This window comes from Microcebus murinus, chromosome 16, assembly GCF_040939455.1.
Source record: "Microcebus murinus isolate Inina chromosome 16, M.murinus_Inina_mat1.0, whole genome shotgun sequence".
Classification (NCBI taxonomy): Eukaryota; Metazoa; Chordata; class Mammalia; order Primates; family Cheirogaleidae; genus Microcebus; species Microcebus murinus.
This window is the reverse complement of record NC_134119.1, coordinates 37921482-37935930: the sequence shown is the minus strand read 5'-3', so window position 1 is coordinate 37935930 and position 14449 is coordinate 37921482.

Sequence of the window (14449 nt, the reverse complement as noted above, 5' to 3'; positions counted from 1 at the left end):
CCTGAGTTCCTAACACGTTTCCCAGCACATAGTCAGCATTTGATGAATACTTTTGGAGGGATGGATGCATGGTTAGATGGCATTTGCACTGAGTCATGAAGGATGAGTAAGTGTTCACTGAACTCTCCAGGATAATGGAACAGCATCTCTGAAGTACAGAGTTATGCAAAAAAAAAAAAAAAAATGTGTCTCTGTGTTGGGGAATCTCTCGGTGCAACCCTTTACTTTGTTAAAAATCTATAGCTGCTTAGAAAATGTTTCCTTGTATGGAGGTATAATCTGCCTTCCTGTAACTTCCATTCTCTCATCCTACTTTTGCCCTTTGGAGCAACAACAACAAAAAAATTCTAACTTCTCTCTCCTATCACAGTCCTTCGGATATTTGATAAAATGTCCCCTTTTCCAAAAAATACACATCCCTCCTTTCTTGCCTATGCCCCAGAATGAAGAGATACACCCAGGTATTTTTTGACCATAGTACATTAGATTTGGGGTCCTCAGATCAAGGGTGTAGGATACACTGTTGGGTAGTGACTTTGGTGTCTTTCAGATCTGAGTTCAAATTCTGACACTGCCAGTTGTGTATTTTGAGTAAGTAACTTCCCCAAATCACACTCTTCACCTAAAATGAAGGTAAAATGTTATCTCACTGAAAGTTACAATGGGCATTTAATAAAGCTCATCTCTTCCATTGAACTTACTGCCCCTTTCTCCATCGCATGGCTGCTAAGCCACATCTCTCTGTCCCCCTGGATGTAAAAGCCTTAAATCCAGAATAAGGATGAGAGTGGATAAATACCCATATCACCCAGGCCACTGCACAAAGGATTTAGTCTAAAGGAAGCCACTCCAGGCCTCCCTCCCTCCCTCCCATCCCTCAGAGTTAAGCAGCCATCCTTGCTTCTACAAAAGCAAGAATAAGTACTGCTCACTTGTTCACCTGCTGAGCAAAGGGACTGATTACCCAAGAAAGGGAAGTGTCGCCCACAGAAATCAATACAGATGAGGCTTTGAAAAGGTTGGCTGGCTGCACAGGATTAGATATTGATCTCACTTGTTTTCCCAGTTATTACTCTGCTCACCACCTGTGGAGGCCATTTCTAATCCCTCCCTAATACCAAACAAGACAATAGAGCTCAGCCCAAAGCAGACTCGATGCATGAGGATTTTAGGACATGAATGAATTCCCAGCACCCCTGTTCTGAACACCGTGGACACAGGGGGAGGATATTCCCCTCAACACTGTATGAGAACTCAGGTTGGGTGGAGGCTTCAATAAGAGCTGGACACACAGACAGAACCTGATGTAAAGGCCCAACTGCACACCTGCCCCCATGAAACCCTGAGCTGTCCAGAAACAGGGAGAGAGAAGAAAGCATTTACATAAATGTCTATTCATATCTGGAAGACCTATGAATGGAAATTCAAGACATAAAAATTACGTCCTGGATGAAAACCCACGTGGGTAGAGTAAGGAAATCATAAGAAAACATTGTTTTGCCTGCCAATTGGAGGTTTTTAATAATAATATTGAGTAATAACAAGTATTCAAGGAAATGGAAATAGTGAATAACTTTTCTGTAGGGTAATTTGATAATACATTTCAGAAGCTGTAAAATTCATCATATACTTTGAACCAGTACTTTTGCTTCTAGGAATTGATCTGAAAAATGTAATTAAGAATGTTAGCAATGCTTTGCTGGAAATTAAAAGGCATGTGCCCCTTCTTGAGACATAGAGTTGGGGCAGAAGGAGGGCTTGTTGTAGAGTCCAGGTTGGGCTGGGACACCACAAGGAACTGTTCCAGAACCCTGGGTCGTGGAGGGTCCAGATCTGCCCCAGAGGAAACAATATCAAGGCAAAGAGATCTTTGGCTAATTAATAAACATATGGCCACCACTGTGTAAGGAACATGGAGAAGACTTCCCATTTGCCCTAGAGGTGTCCACTTTATAAAAGGGGACACAGGCATGGAAATGGAAAAGTGTACAACCTGTCATAGAAACAACAGTAGTGAACACAAAGCACGAGGTTGTTAATTCCACATAGTGGGTCATTAGACTTCTTCAAGGTGTCACTTATGAACTGAGTCTCAAAAGTGAGTAGGACTTAGGGGAAAGAACATTCCAAGGTATAAGACGACATTACTGAAAATTCATGTATATAAGGAAGAGATGAGAGGTATGTTTGGAAAACAGGAAAGACTAAGATTATGGGGGTCCTTATGGGCCTTACTGAGGTGCCTGTGTCATAATGACCAAGGTGGGATCCAGTGCAAGGAGACATGAAAGTAGAAACACGGGCTCATGATTTCTTTTAAAAACAAAATCAAGTGCCTTGAACTTTTGACCCAGGTCTACTTTCTCCCTGTTTCCTCCTAACCATCCTTCACAAAATAAAATTTATTTAAAAGCTCAAGCTCTGAAAAATACTTATAGACTATCTTTTGCTTTCAGTACCAGATGAGACTGCTCTGATTAGAAAACTCTAATTCTTACCATTCTATTTTACTTTTAACATCCTTGAAGACATGGGCCCCTCTCATCTTTGCAAGCCAATATTCCATATGAGACATAATCACTGAGTCCATATATTCTACTATTGACTATTGTTATATACTCTTTAACACCTTGTACAAAAATCTGGTAAGACCATCTTATACAGAGATTTGGTAATATAATATATGGTTGTCTGCAGTTTTTATTGTCCTTTCCTCTATAGATGGAAATTGGTCATGGGCCACCTAAGAGCAGTATTGATCCCTGGTTATTGGTGCCCAGGTAAAATCAGGCCCTAATACCAAGAGGGGAAGCAGATTCAACAGAAAGAATCTTAATAGTAAAGATTACAATTCTCAGAGAGGAACAAAACAGAATATGTTCTAGCCACCCTTCTCTTTAGCTTCTACTTTAGTAATTCAAATTTCCCCTTAAGTGAAATAGACTCGTGTCTACTAGCTGCAGAGGACAAAAAAAAAAAAAGGATAAACATCCCCCTATAAATTCATAACATGTTTTTTTTGTTACATACTAAAAGAGTCTGTATTAGAAAACTGGTCCTGCTATCAAATCATTGGCAGAAGAAATAACTTAAGATCAACTATTCCCGAACCAAAGCTATGCTTTTGGTAGCTGCTTCCTTACATTATCTACTAATAGCCATAATCACTAAACCAAGTGACCACAGTTATTTTTCTCCCTGTGTCTATGTGTTTTTTCAACATGACTTTAAAGCTTTCTGAAGGAGTAGAATCCATTTTTTCACTCTTCCAATCTAGGCTGGTTTTGAACTTGCATCAGTCAAAAGAATGTGGGAGAGGAACTCAGGTGTCAATTGAGTCTAACTGGGAAACCCAGACTTTACTTCCTCCTTCTATTAATAAAGCAACATCCCCTTCCCATCTCTGTCTGTCAGAGAGAGACAGCTAAACCAGGAAGTTAAATAAGGTCCAGAGTCTCATAATATTCTGATTTTAATTTTAAAAAAAAACAACAACAACTAATAGACACCAACAATAAGATGAAAGAGGTATTAGAATTACCTGACAAGAAATTTTAAGCAACCACAATAAAGATGCATCAATAAGCAATTACGAACATGTTTGAAACAAATGAGAAAATAGAAAGTCTCAGCAAAAACATAAAAGATATAAAGAAGAATGAACAGCAAATTTAGGAACTGAAAAATACAACAACTGAAATTGTAAGCTCAATAGACAAGCTCAACAGCAGAATACAAGGAGAAAAAAGAGGGAACTGAAAGATATACTCAGTCTGAACAACAGAAAAATGAAATGGACCAAAAAAACAGAGCCACACAGACTGTGGGACTATATAACTAAAGAGCTAACATTTGTGTGATTTGAGTCTAGGAAAAAAAAGGAGAAGGACGGCAGAACTGGGAAAGTACTCAAAGAAATAATTGCTGAAATCTTTTTGAAATATGGCAAAATACATAAACTTACAGATTCAAGAAGCTAAGAAAATCCAAAACAGGATAAATCCAAAGAAATCCACATCATAAGAAAATTTTTGAAAATTAAAGACAAAGGAAAATATCTTGAAAGTAACAACAGAGAAATGACATTTATGGGGAATCCAACAATTTGAATGACAGTGGATTTCTCATCAGAAAAAATAGAAGACAGAAGAAAGTGGCACATTTTCTTCAAGTGCTGAAATGTATATATACCCAGTAAAAATACCCTTCAAGAATGAAGGGTAAATCAAGACATTCTCAGATGAAAGAAAACTAAGAGAATTTCTCACCAGCATACCTACCCAAAAAGAATGGCTAAAGGAATTTCTCTAAATAGAAAAGAAACAATAAAAAAGGAAGAGGGAGACTTGGATCATCAGCAAGGAAGGAATAAACTGGGTAATTACAACACTTTCCTTCTCCTCTTGAGTTTTCTAGATTATGCTTGATGATTAAATGAAAATTATAACAAAATGTTAACAGGACTGGTACGGAAAAAAGCTAGAAACTCCTGATGAAGGAAATCAAAGAAAAGCTAAATAAATGGAGAGACATATCATGTTGAATTGGAAGGCTCAATATAGGAAAGATGTCAAGTCTCCTTAAATTTATATACAGGTCCAATGTAATTCCTGTCAGAATCCCAGCAAGACTTGTTATAGATATATAGAAAAGATTATTCTAAAATTTATATGAACATGCAAAGGAATAAGAATAGCTAAAATAATTTTGAAAAAGAAAAATAAAGTGGGATGAACCAGTCTGCCCAATTTCAAGATTTATTATATTTCTACAATTATTAAGACAGTGTGGTATTGACAGAGAGGTAGATAACATAGATCAATGGAAGAACAGAGAATCCAAAAATAGACCCACACAAATATGCCCAACTGATTGTTTTACAAAGTGAAAAAGCAATTCAATGTAATAAGTATAGCCTTTTCAACAAATGATTATAGGGCAATTAAACATCTATAGGCCAAAAAAATTAATCTTGACCTAGTTCTTACTACTTAGAGGTAAATTAACTTAAAATAATTTATACAAAAAAAACCACTTAAGTATGGTAAGCAGATTTAATTTAAAGTATAGGCCAAGTGTGGTGGCTCATGCCTGTAATCCTAGCACTTTGGCATGCTGAGGCAGGAGGATTCTTGAGGCCAGGAGTTCAAGTCCAGCCTGAGCAAGAGTGAGACTTCCAGGATAGTACAAGTGGTGCTAGCTTGCTGTCGTTTCTTAGAATTGAGTGATATTCCATTGTGAACATATACCAAATTTTAATTATCAGATATCTTTATAATAGAATGTCTTATGCTCTTTTGGGTAGATGCCTAATAATGCTATCACTGGGTCGAATGGTATTTCTATTTTTAGCTCTTCGAGGTATCTCTAAATTCTTTTCCACAAAGGTTGCACTAATTGCAGTCCCATGAGCAGTTTAAGAATGTTCCTGTTTCTCCACATCCTCGCCAGCATTTGTTGTTTTGGGATTTCTTTATATAGGCCATTGTCACTGGGGTTAGGTGGTATCTCATTGTGGTTTTGATTTGCATTTCTCTAATGATTAGAGATGTTGAGAATTTTTTATATGTTTGCAGGCCATTATTCTGTCTTCTTTGGAGAAGTTTCTGTTCATTTCCATTGCCCATTTCTTGATGGGGTTGATTTTTTTCTTGTTAATTCTTTTGAGTTCTAGATAGAGTCTTGTTATTACATCTTTATTAGAAGTGTAGAGAGAAAATATTTTCTCCCATTCTGTGGGTTGTCTACTTGCTCTAATGATAGTTTCTTTGGCTGTGCAGAAGCTTTTTAATTTGATCAGATCCCATTTATTTATTTTTGTTGCTGCGGTGATTGCTTTGGGGGTCTTCTTCAAGAATTCTTTACCTAGGCCAATGTCTGATAGGGTTTTCCCAACATCTTCTTCTAGGATTCTTAAGGTTTCATGCCTTAGGTTTAAATCTGTTATCCATCTTGAGTGGATTTTTGTGAGAGGTGAGAGGTAGGGATCCTGATTCATTCTTCTGCATGTAGCTATCCAGTTTTCCCAGCACCATTATCCAAAGTGAGGCGACACAAGATCAGGAAAATAGGCTCCACATGTACTCACCATCAAATTGGTACTGACTGATTAAAACTATGGTGCTCAAATGGTGGTAGTGTTCACCAGGGATTTGGGGGTAAAGGAAGTAGACCCACATCTTAGGGATGTGGTGAGCATTGTGGAGGGGAAGGGCATACCTCTAACCCTTCCTAGAGAGAGGCAAAGATACAAAATGTCAAAAAAAAAACCATTTATTAGTGTTGGGCAGGTGGGAGGGGGGAGGAGGGGATGGGTATATACTTACACAATGAGTGTGATGCGCACCACCTGGAGGATGGACATGCTTGAAGCTCTGACTCGAGGGGGAGGGGAGGCAAGGGCAATATATGTAACCTTAACAACATTTGTACCCTCTTAATATGATGAAATAAAAAAAAAAAAGAGGGAGACTCCCTCTCTACAAAAAATAGAAAAATTAGCCAGGTGTGGTAGCATATACCAGTAGTCCCAGCTACTCAGGAGCTGAGGGAGGAGGATCATTGGAGCACAGAAGTTTGAGGTTGCAGTGAGCTATGATGATGATACTGCACTCTAGCCAGGGAGATAGAGCAAGACCTTGTCTCAAAAAAAAAAAAAATATGTAAAGCATAAAACTATAAACTTTAGAAAAAGAGAAGAAAATTCTCAGAATCTACAGATAGGCAGAGTTCTTAGACTTGATATCAAAAGCATGATTCATAAAAGGAAAAATTGATAAGTTAAACCTAATCAAAATTAGCAATTTTTGCTCTGGGAAAGACCATGTAAAAAGGATAAAAAGACAAGCTACAGGGTAGGAGAAAATATTTGCAAACTATGTATCTGACAAGAACTAGTCTCTAGAATATATAAAGAATTCTAAAAAAAAACAAATCAACAGAAAAAGAAAGCAAAAGCAATGCAAATAGAAAACAGGCAAAGGGCATGATGAGACATTTCATTTAAGAGGATATAGATGCTCCTCAATTTACAATGGGGTTACATCCCAATAAACCTATCACAAGTTGAAAATATCATAAGTCAAAAATGCATTTAATACACCTACCCTATGCTATCCACCTACCCTGGATAGCATAGTTTAGCCTAGCTTACCTTAAATGTGCTACTAAGGTCTGAACATTTGTGTCCCCCAAAATTCCTATGTTGAAATCCTAACCCTCAAAGAGATGGTACAGGAAGTGGCGCCTTTGGGAGGTGATTATGTCATGAGGGAACAGCCCTCGTTTTGGGGATTAGTGCCCTTATAAAAGAGACCCCAGAGAGCTAGCCAGTCCTTTCTACCATGCGAGAACCCAGCAAGAAGGCACCATCTATGATCCAAAAAGCAGGCCCTTACCAGACACCAAATCTGCCTTGATCTTGTACTCCTCAGCCTTCCAGAACTATTAGAAATAAATTTCTATTGCCATAAGCTACCCAGTTTATGGAATTTTGTTATAGCATCTTAAACAGACTAAGACAGTCCCATACCATGGAATACTTACTACCCAGCCATAAAAAGGAATAAAAAATTATATGCTGTATAATTCCATGCATGATGTTATTAAAATGACAAAATTATAGAAATGGAGAACAAATTAGTGGTTGCTAGGGATTAAGGCAGGGGGGAAGGCACGCAGGAAGTAGAAGTGGTTATAAAGGGCAACATAATGGATCTTTGTGGTGATGGATACGTTCTGTATCTTCATTGTGTCAATGTCAGTATCCTGGTTGTGATGTTTTATAAGATGTTACCATGGGAGGAAACTGGGTTAAAGGTACACAAGATCTCTATATATTATTTCCTACAGTTGCATGGGAATCTATAATTATCTCCAAATAAAAAATTTTAATTAAAAGAGTCAAATTAAAGAATATGGCAGAAATGATGTGCCAGTTCCAAGCTGAGGCCTCAAGCAGCCTTCACACTCCTTATTCAGAGCCCTCCCCAGACTCCGTGTGAACTAGCCTAAGCTAGCCTGCTGGAGGATGAAGGACTGTGTGACACAAGGCAAACCATCCCAAGTGAGGCCACTGCAGACCAGCCAAGACCCCGTGTCAAGCTACCCTGGCAGTCAACTGTAGATGACACATGACTGAGCCCAGCAGAGACCAGAAGAAACCCACCTGGGCCCCAAATACCTGCAAAATTGTGAACTAAGTAAATGGTTATTGATTTTAGACACTAAAGTCTTAGATAGTTTGTTACATAGTAAAAGCTAACTGATATAAGCCAATGCATTTACATATTTTAAAACCCATTTATCTTGAAAGGTTCTTTAAAACGTTATGTTGTTTAAAGTTAGATGTTTTGAAATCTTTTATGGGTGAATTGGGCATTAAATAAGCCCCATTAAAAATCTTCTAGACTAAAAGTACACAGGTGGCATAAGACCCTGATCCTGCTCCTAGGTTTACCCTAGGCTCACCTCATTAGGAAGGTGGCATGGCCTTGCATTCAGGCATGCATCCTTGATAAATTCCTCAGTATTCATTAGAGGCCATCAGGACTGCCCTCAGCACAGTGGACAGTCAAAAGCAAACAGCTCTGCCCTTAATGAGCTTCATGGAAGAGCTGCTGCCCAGACATTTGACCTCCAGCTCACTGCCACTCAGTCCTCATCAAGGGCTCGATATTTGTGGAGGAGTGTCTGAAGGCTTCAAAAAGTCCATTTCTCCAGGTTCTCTAAGTACTAGTTTTGAATTAAGCCCCCTAGTCAGAGAAGGAGGGAACCACATTGTTTTGACCATCACAGAATTGTTTTTATTGAACCACACTTTGGCATTTGGCCACTTCCTTATCCTATGGAACTTAAGAAAGAGCGCCATGGGCCGGGCACGGTGGCTCACGCCTATAATCCTAGAACTCTGGGAGGTTGAAGCAGGTGGATTGCTCAAGGTCAGGAGTTCGAAACCAGCCTGAGCTAGAGTGAGATCCCTGTCTCTTCCATAAATAGAAAAAAGTTAATTGGCCAACTAAAACTATATATAGAAAAATTAGCCGGGCATGGTGACACAGGCCTGTAGTCCCAGCTACTTGGGAGGCTGAGGTAGGAGGATCGCTTGAGCCCAGGAGTTTGAGGTTGCTGTGAGCTAGGCTGACACCATGGCACTCTAGCCAGAGCAAAAGAGTGAGACTCTGTCTCAGAAAAAAAGAAAGAGCACCATGAAGCCCATATTGTCTTTGCTCTGAGGATAGGGCTAAGAACGTTATCCACAAGAAAAGCCTATAGGAGAACTCTCTGTTTTGATTAGCAGGAAGAGCATCACTCTCCTAGGCAGCCAGTTTGTATTACTACACAGGCCCTGTGAGTCAAATCACTGACATGCTTTCCCACTGCTCTTGGCAGTTCAGAGCCATGCTGAGCAGGTGAGCCTCATACAACAGTGTGGCTCAGATCTAGGCATCATCAGACTCTAACTAAACCAGGCTCATCTTCCCTGTAGTCTCTCCACCCACCTTTCAGCCCAAAGCTGATGGTGCAGGCCAAGGGGTCTTCTGGGTGGCTCTGGAACATGGCAGAGTTATGAGGAGTCACATGGGACTAAGTGTATAAATTCAGCCTCGTTCACCTGCTGAGTTAACCACCAAGAAAATCAGGCAAAGGCACTCATGTCTGGAAGAGGACGGGAGATGGAAGAAATCTGCCATGGGTAAGCCCCTCGCTGTTTCAGGAACTATGAATGTATTTCTCCTCGGAACGACTCCAAGAGATGGAAATTATTATCTGCATTATCCAAAAGAGAAAAATGAGGCTCAGAAAAACAAAAGGACTTGCCTAAAAAACACACGATTTTTAGGTCAGCAGGCAAAGCCAAGAGGCAAGCTTGAGTCTAAAATGCATATTTCCAGGCCCCACCTCTGACCTACCAAGTTAGATGCTTCCCAGTTGGAGACCTGAATCTGCATTTTTTTTTTTTTTTTTTGAGACAGAGTCTCGCTTTGTTGCCCAGGCTAGAGTGAGTGCCGTGGCGTCAGCCTAGCTCACAGCAACCTCAAACTCCTGGGCTCAAGCGATCCTCCTGCCTCAGCCTCCCAAGTAGCTGGGACTACAGGCATGCGCCACCATGCCCGGCTGATTTTTTCTATATATATTAGTTGGCCAATTAATTTCTTTCTATTTATAGTAGAGACGGGTCTCACTCTTGCTCAGGCTGGTTTCAAACTCCTGACCTCAAGCAATCCGCCCGCCTCGGCCTCCCAGAGTGCTAGGATTACAGGCGTGAGCCACCGCGCCCAGCCTGAATCTGCATTTTAATGCCCTCCTCCTCCCCCACCAAGTGCTTCCAATGGTTCATGAAGTTTATGAACTATAGCCCAATCCAAGACTCAATGTCCCCCTCAACAGCCCTCGCTCTGACGGGCATTGAGGGATGAATATCTCCACTTTCTCACCCTTGGGGTGGGGCAGCACTGAGACATACTCCACTCTGCATCCCAGAGCGCCCAGCAGGGATGAGCTACACTTGCCTTGTACACAGTGAGGACTTGCTCAACCATCTTCCTTATCTCATGTTCCCACTCCTCTACTGGTGATTCCTGGGATCAGCTTCTAAATAAACTACTTGCCCTTAAATCCTTGTTTCAGGATCTGCTTCTGGGAATGTCTCCAACCACAAACAGACAGAAGCTAGACACATTGAGATAATGATAAATGTTGGTTAGATGTTTTTTAAATGCTACCTGTGTAATAATTTTCATGTTCCTACCAGAGGCAAGGTTCTACACTAGTCCCAGAAAGGCACAGAGTAGGAAAGGGGTGGGGACAACCAAGCTGCAAAAATCAATGAGATATGGTCCCCACCTCTGACCAAGTGGACAATTCAGTTGGGGACAGGGGAGCTGGCTCAGGATAACACAGGGAAATAGAGACAGGAAAAGCAGGAGCCAAGGGATGCATCAAGCCAGCCTTGGGTCTCCAGATTAGGCACCCAGATTTACAGCACAGGCAGGGACCCCCACCAAGCACCGTTGCACTTAAGCGGAGATTCGCTAAGCCTCCCAGGTCTGAGGGCAGAAAAGTTTATATTTTCACAGGCCATTATTACTTTTTAACTTCACAGCAGTCTTATAAGGTAAGTGGAAGTAGCAATGTCATCACTCATTCCAATTTTCAGGTAAGGGAACTTGGGTACAGAGAGCTTTAGATTTGCACAAATCAGGACAGAACTAGTTCACAGCCCACAAGCCCTGCTGCTGCTCTCTGTCCCCCGGGACTTACCTGAGGGCTGAAGTCAGCCAGAACCCCATTCTGCTTGAAATTTCCTTGGCTAAGCTAAACTGGTGATTTCTGCCAATGGAATATTGACACTATGCTGGTCTCAGCCAGCTCTGGAGTCCAGGAGAGATGAGTGTTTCCAGAAGAAAGAGTTCCCAGGGGCTCAGTTCTGAGCTCAGCTGGGAATGGGGACTCAGCCCCCACCTCAGGAAGTGGAATTTTCCCAATTTATCTCCTAACCTCACCTCCCAAAGTCTGTGTTTTCCACCTCCTTACCCACCCTACCCCCAGTCTGGCATGGCCCCTCAACTCCCAAGGGACACTTCCTAACACTAGAGAGCCAGAGAGATAGCAGAATTCTGGTATCCATAGCAACACAGCCAGGTTCACAAGGCAGCAAGGTCCTGTCTTTGTAGTCAGCTCAGTACAACTGTCAGTAGCCAAGGCAATTTCTAGTCAGCATACGAGGTTAATTTGTCTACAGCGTTATCCGCAAGGAAGCCCCCAGCATGGAAGAAAGGAGAGACATCAGTCAAAACCACATCATTTATCCAGCAACAGATACAGTGGCCTTTATTTCCCCCCAACTCAAAACTTAAGGTCAGCCCAGCTAAACAGTATATCGGCTAGTAATCAGCCCCATGATCTCTGAACATCTCCTGGACTACACTCAGAGTACAAGGAAACTTCCAGCACCAGCATGGGCTAACAAACTCTACAACAGGGGCTAGCATTCTCATCCTTCCAGTCCTCTCTCACCATGTTAAACAGGAGACAGACAGGGAAGGGAAACATAGGAACCAGCCCCAAGGAGGGCCCAGGGAGGAGGACCTGCTTGGGTGCCTGGTTGTTGGGAAGAACTGGTTCCTATGGTCCATTCCCAGTTCAGTTTCCTCTAGAATTCTTACGGTTTCATGCCTTAGACCTAAGTCCTTTATCCAACTTGAATTAATTTTTGTGAGTGGTAAGAGGTAAGGGTCCTGTTTCATTCTTCTATATGTAGCTATCCAATTTTACCAGCACCATTTATTGAATAGGGCTTCTTTTCCCCAGTGTGCATTGTTATCTGCTTTTTCAAAGGCCAGTTGGTTGTAGGTAGATGGTTTTATATCTGAATTCTCTGTCCCATTCCATTGATTTATGTCTCTATTTTTGTACCAACACCACACTGTTCAAGTTGCTATAGTCTTGTAGTATAGTTTGAAGTCTGGTAATCCGATGCCTCCAGATTTGTTCTTTTTGCTTAAGATGACTTTGGCTATTTGGACTCTTTTCGGGTTCCAAACAAAGCATAGAATTATTTTTCTAGATCTGTGAAATATGACTTTGGTAATTTGAAGGAGATTACATTGAATTTGTAAATCACTTTGGGTAGCATGGATATTTTAACAATGTTAATTCTGCCAATCTATGAGCATGATATGTTTTTCAATTTGTTCATATCCTGTATAATTTCTTTCCTCAAAGTTTCATAGTCTTCCCTGTAGAGATCTTTCACATCCTTGGTTAAGTATATTCCTAGGTATTTTATTTTCTTTGTAACTATCATGAATGGTATTGAGCCTTTGATTTGACTTTAGGCTTGACTGTTATTAGTATACAGAAAAGGTACTAATTTATATACATTGATTTTGTATCCTGAGACCTTGCTGAATTTATTTATTAATTTCAGGAGACTCTTGGTGGAGTCCTTGGGGCTTTCAAGATACAAGATCATATCATCAGCAACAAGCAGTAGTTTGATTTTTCCTGATTTGGACACCCTTAATATTCTTCTCTTGCCTCATTGCTCTGGCTAGGACTTCCAGCACTATGTTGAATAGAAGTGGTGACAGTGGGCATCCTTGTCTTTTTCCAATTCTTAGAGGGAATGCCTTCAATCTTTCTCCATTCAGTATGATGTTGGCTGTGAGTTTGTTATATATGCCTTTTATAATTCTGAAATATGTTCCTTCTATGCCTAGTTTTTTGAGAGTTTTTAATCATGAAAGGGTGCTAGATTGTCTAATGCTTTTCATGCGTCTGTTGAGAGGATCACCTGGTCTTTGTTTTTGCTTTTGTTTATGTGGTGAATCATAATTATTGATTTACATGTGTTGAACCATCCTTGCATCCCTGAGATGAAGTCCCCTTGATCCTGGTGGATTATTTTTTTGATGTGCTGTTGAATTTGGTTTGATAGTATTTTATTGAGGATTTTTGCATCTATATTCATAAGAGATATTGGTCTATAGTTTTCTTTTTTGTTGTGTCCTTTCCTGGCTTTGGTGTCAGGGTGATAATGGCTTTGTAGAATGAAGAGAGAGGATTCCAGCCTACTGCCATCCCTTGCCAACCAGAGCTTGCCAGCTCCCAAAAGCTTTTCTAGTGCCAATGAGCTTTTTTCAAAACAATATGTAACATTTCTCTTTCTAATAAAACCCCTAACCTTTTCTTTGTTCCTTGGACAAAGACCATCCAGTCTGTTTATGCCCCAAATTGGAATTCTGTAATTCCCAAATAAAACATTAAATTTAGAGATTCATCTCTACATTTTTATTTGACTCTGACACAGGCACAATCTTTGCCCTTATGGAGTTTCCAGTAAGATGTAACAGATATTAAACTAATAATTACATAATTTTTAATCACAAGCAGGATAACTTTCTTTAACTGTTAAACACCGTTTCTTTGTAGAAACCTTCTTTGGCATTCCCAAATGAGAATAGACCACTTTAAAAAATTTTTTTTTATTTCAGGAAAATATGAGAGTACAAACATTTTATATCTTTGCCTCTCTCTAGCAAGGGTTAGAGGTATGCCCCTCCCCTCTATTAACTCTTTCCTCTAGGACTTACTATAATTGGGGGATTTGCACAGCTGAGGTGTTTTGGGAAATCCAGCAATACAAGTTGTTTCTTTTGGGAACATTTTAAAGAGTTAATATGGATTCTAAAGGCTAGTCTGTGACCACCACCTCTGTATTTGTTCATTCTGTGAATTCAGCATCTAGCTCAGTGGGCAAATAAATCTTTATAGAGTGAATAAATAACCCAGGTAAAATGAACTAAGACAATGAGAATGGAGATAATTTGAAAGATGGAAGGGGGAGAAGTGGCAGAACTTGACAACTGATTTGATGTTGGGACAGAGGTGGATAATGAAAAGGTCCAAGAGCACCTCTGGCATCTTTGGAATCTGGGGAGCCAGA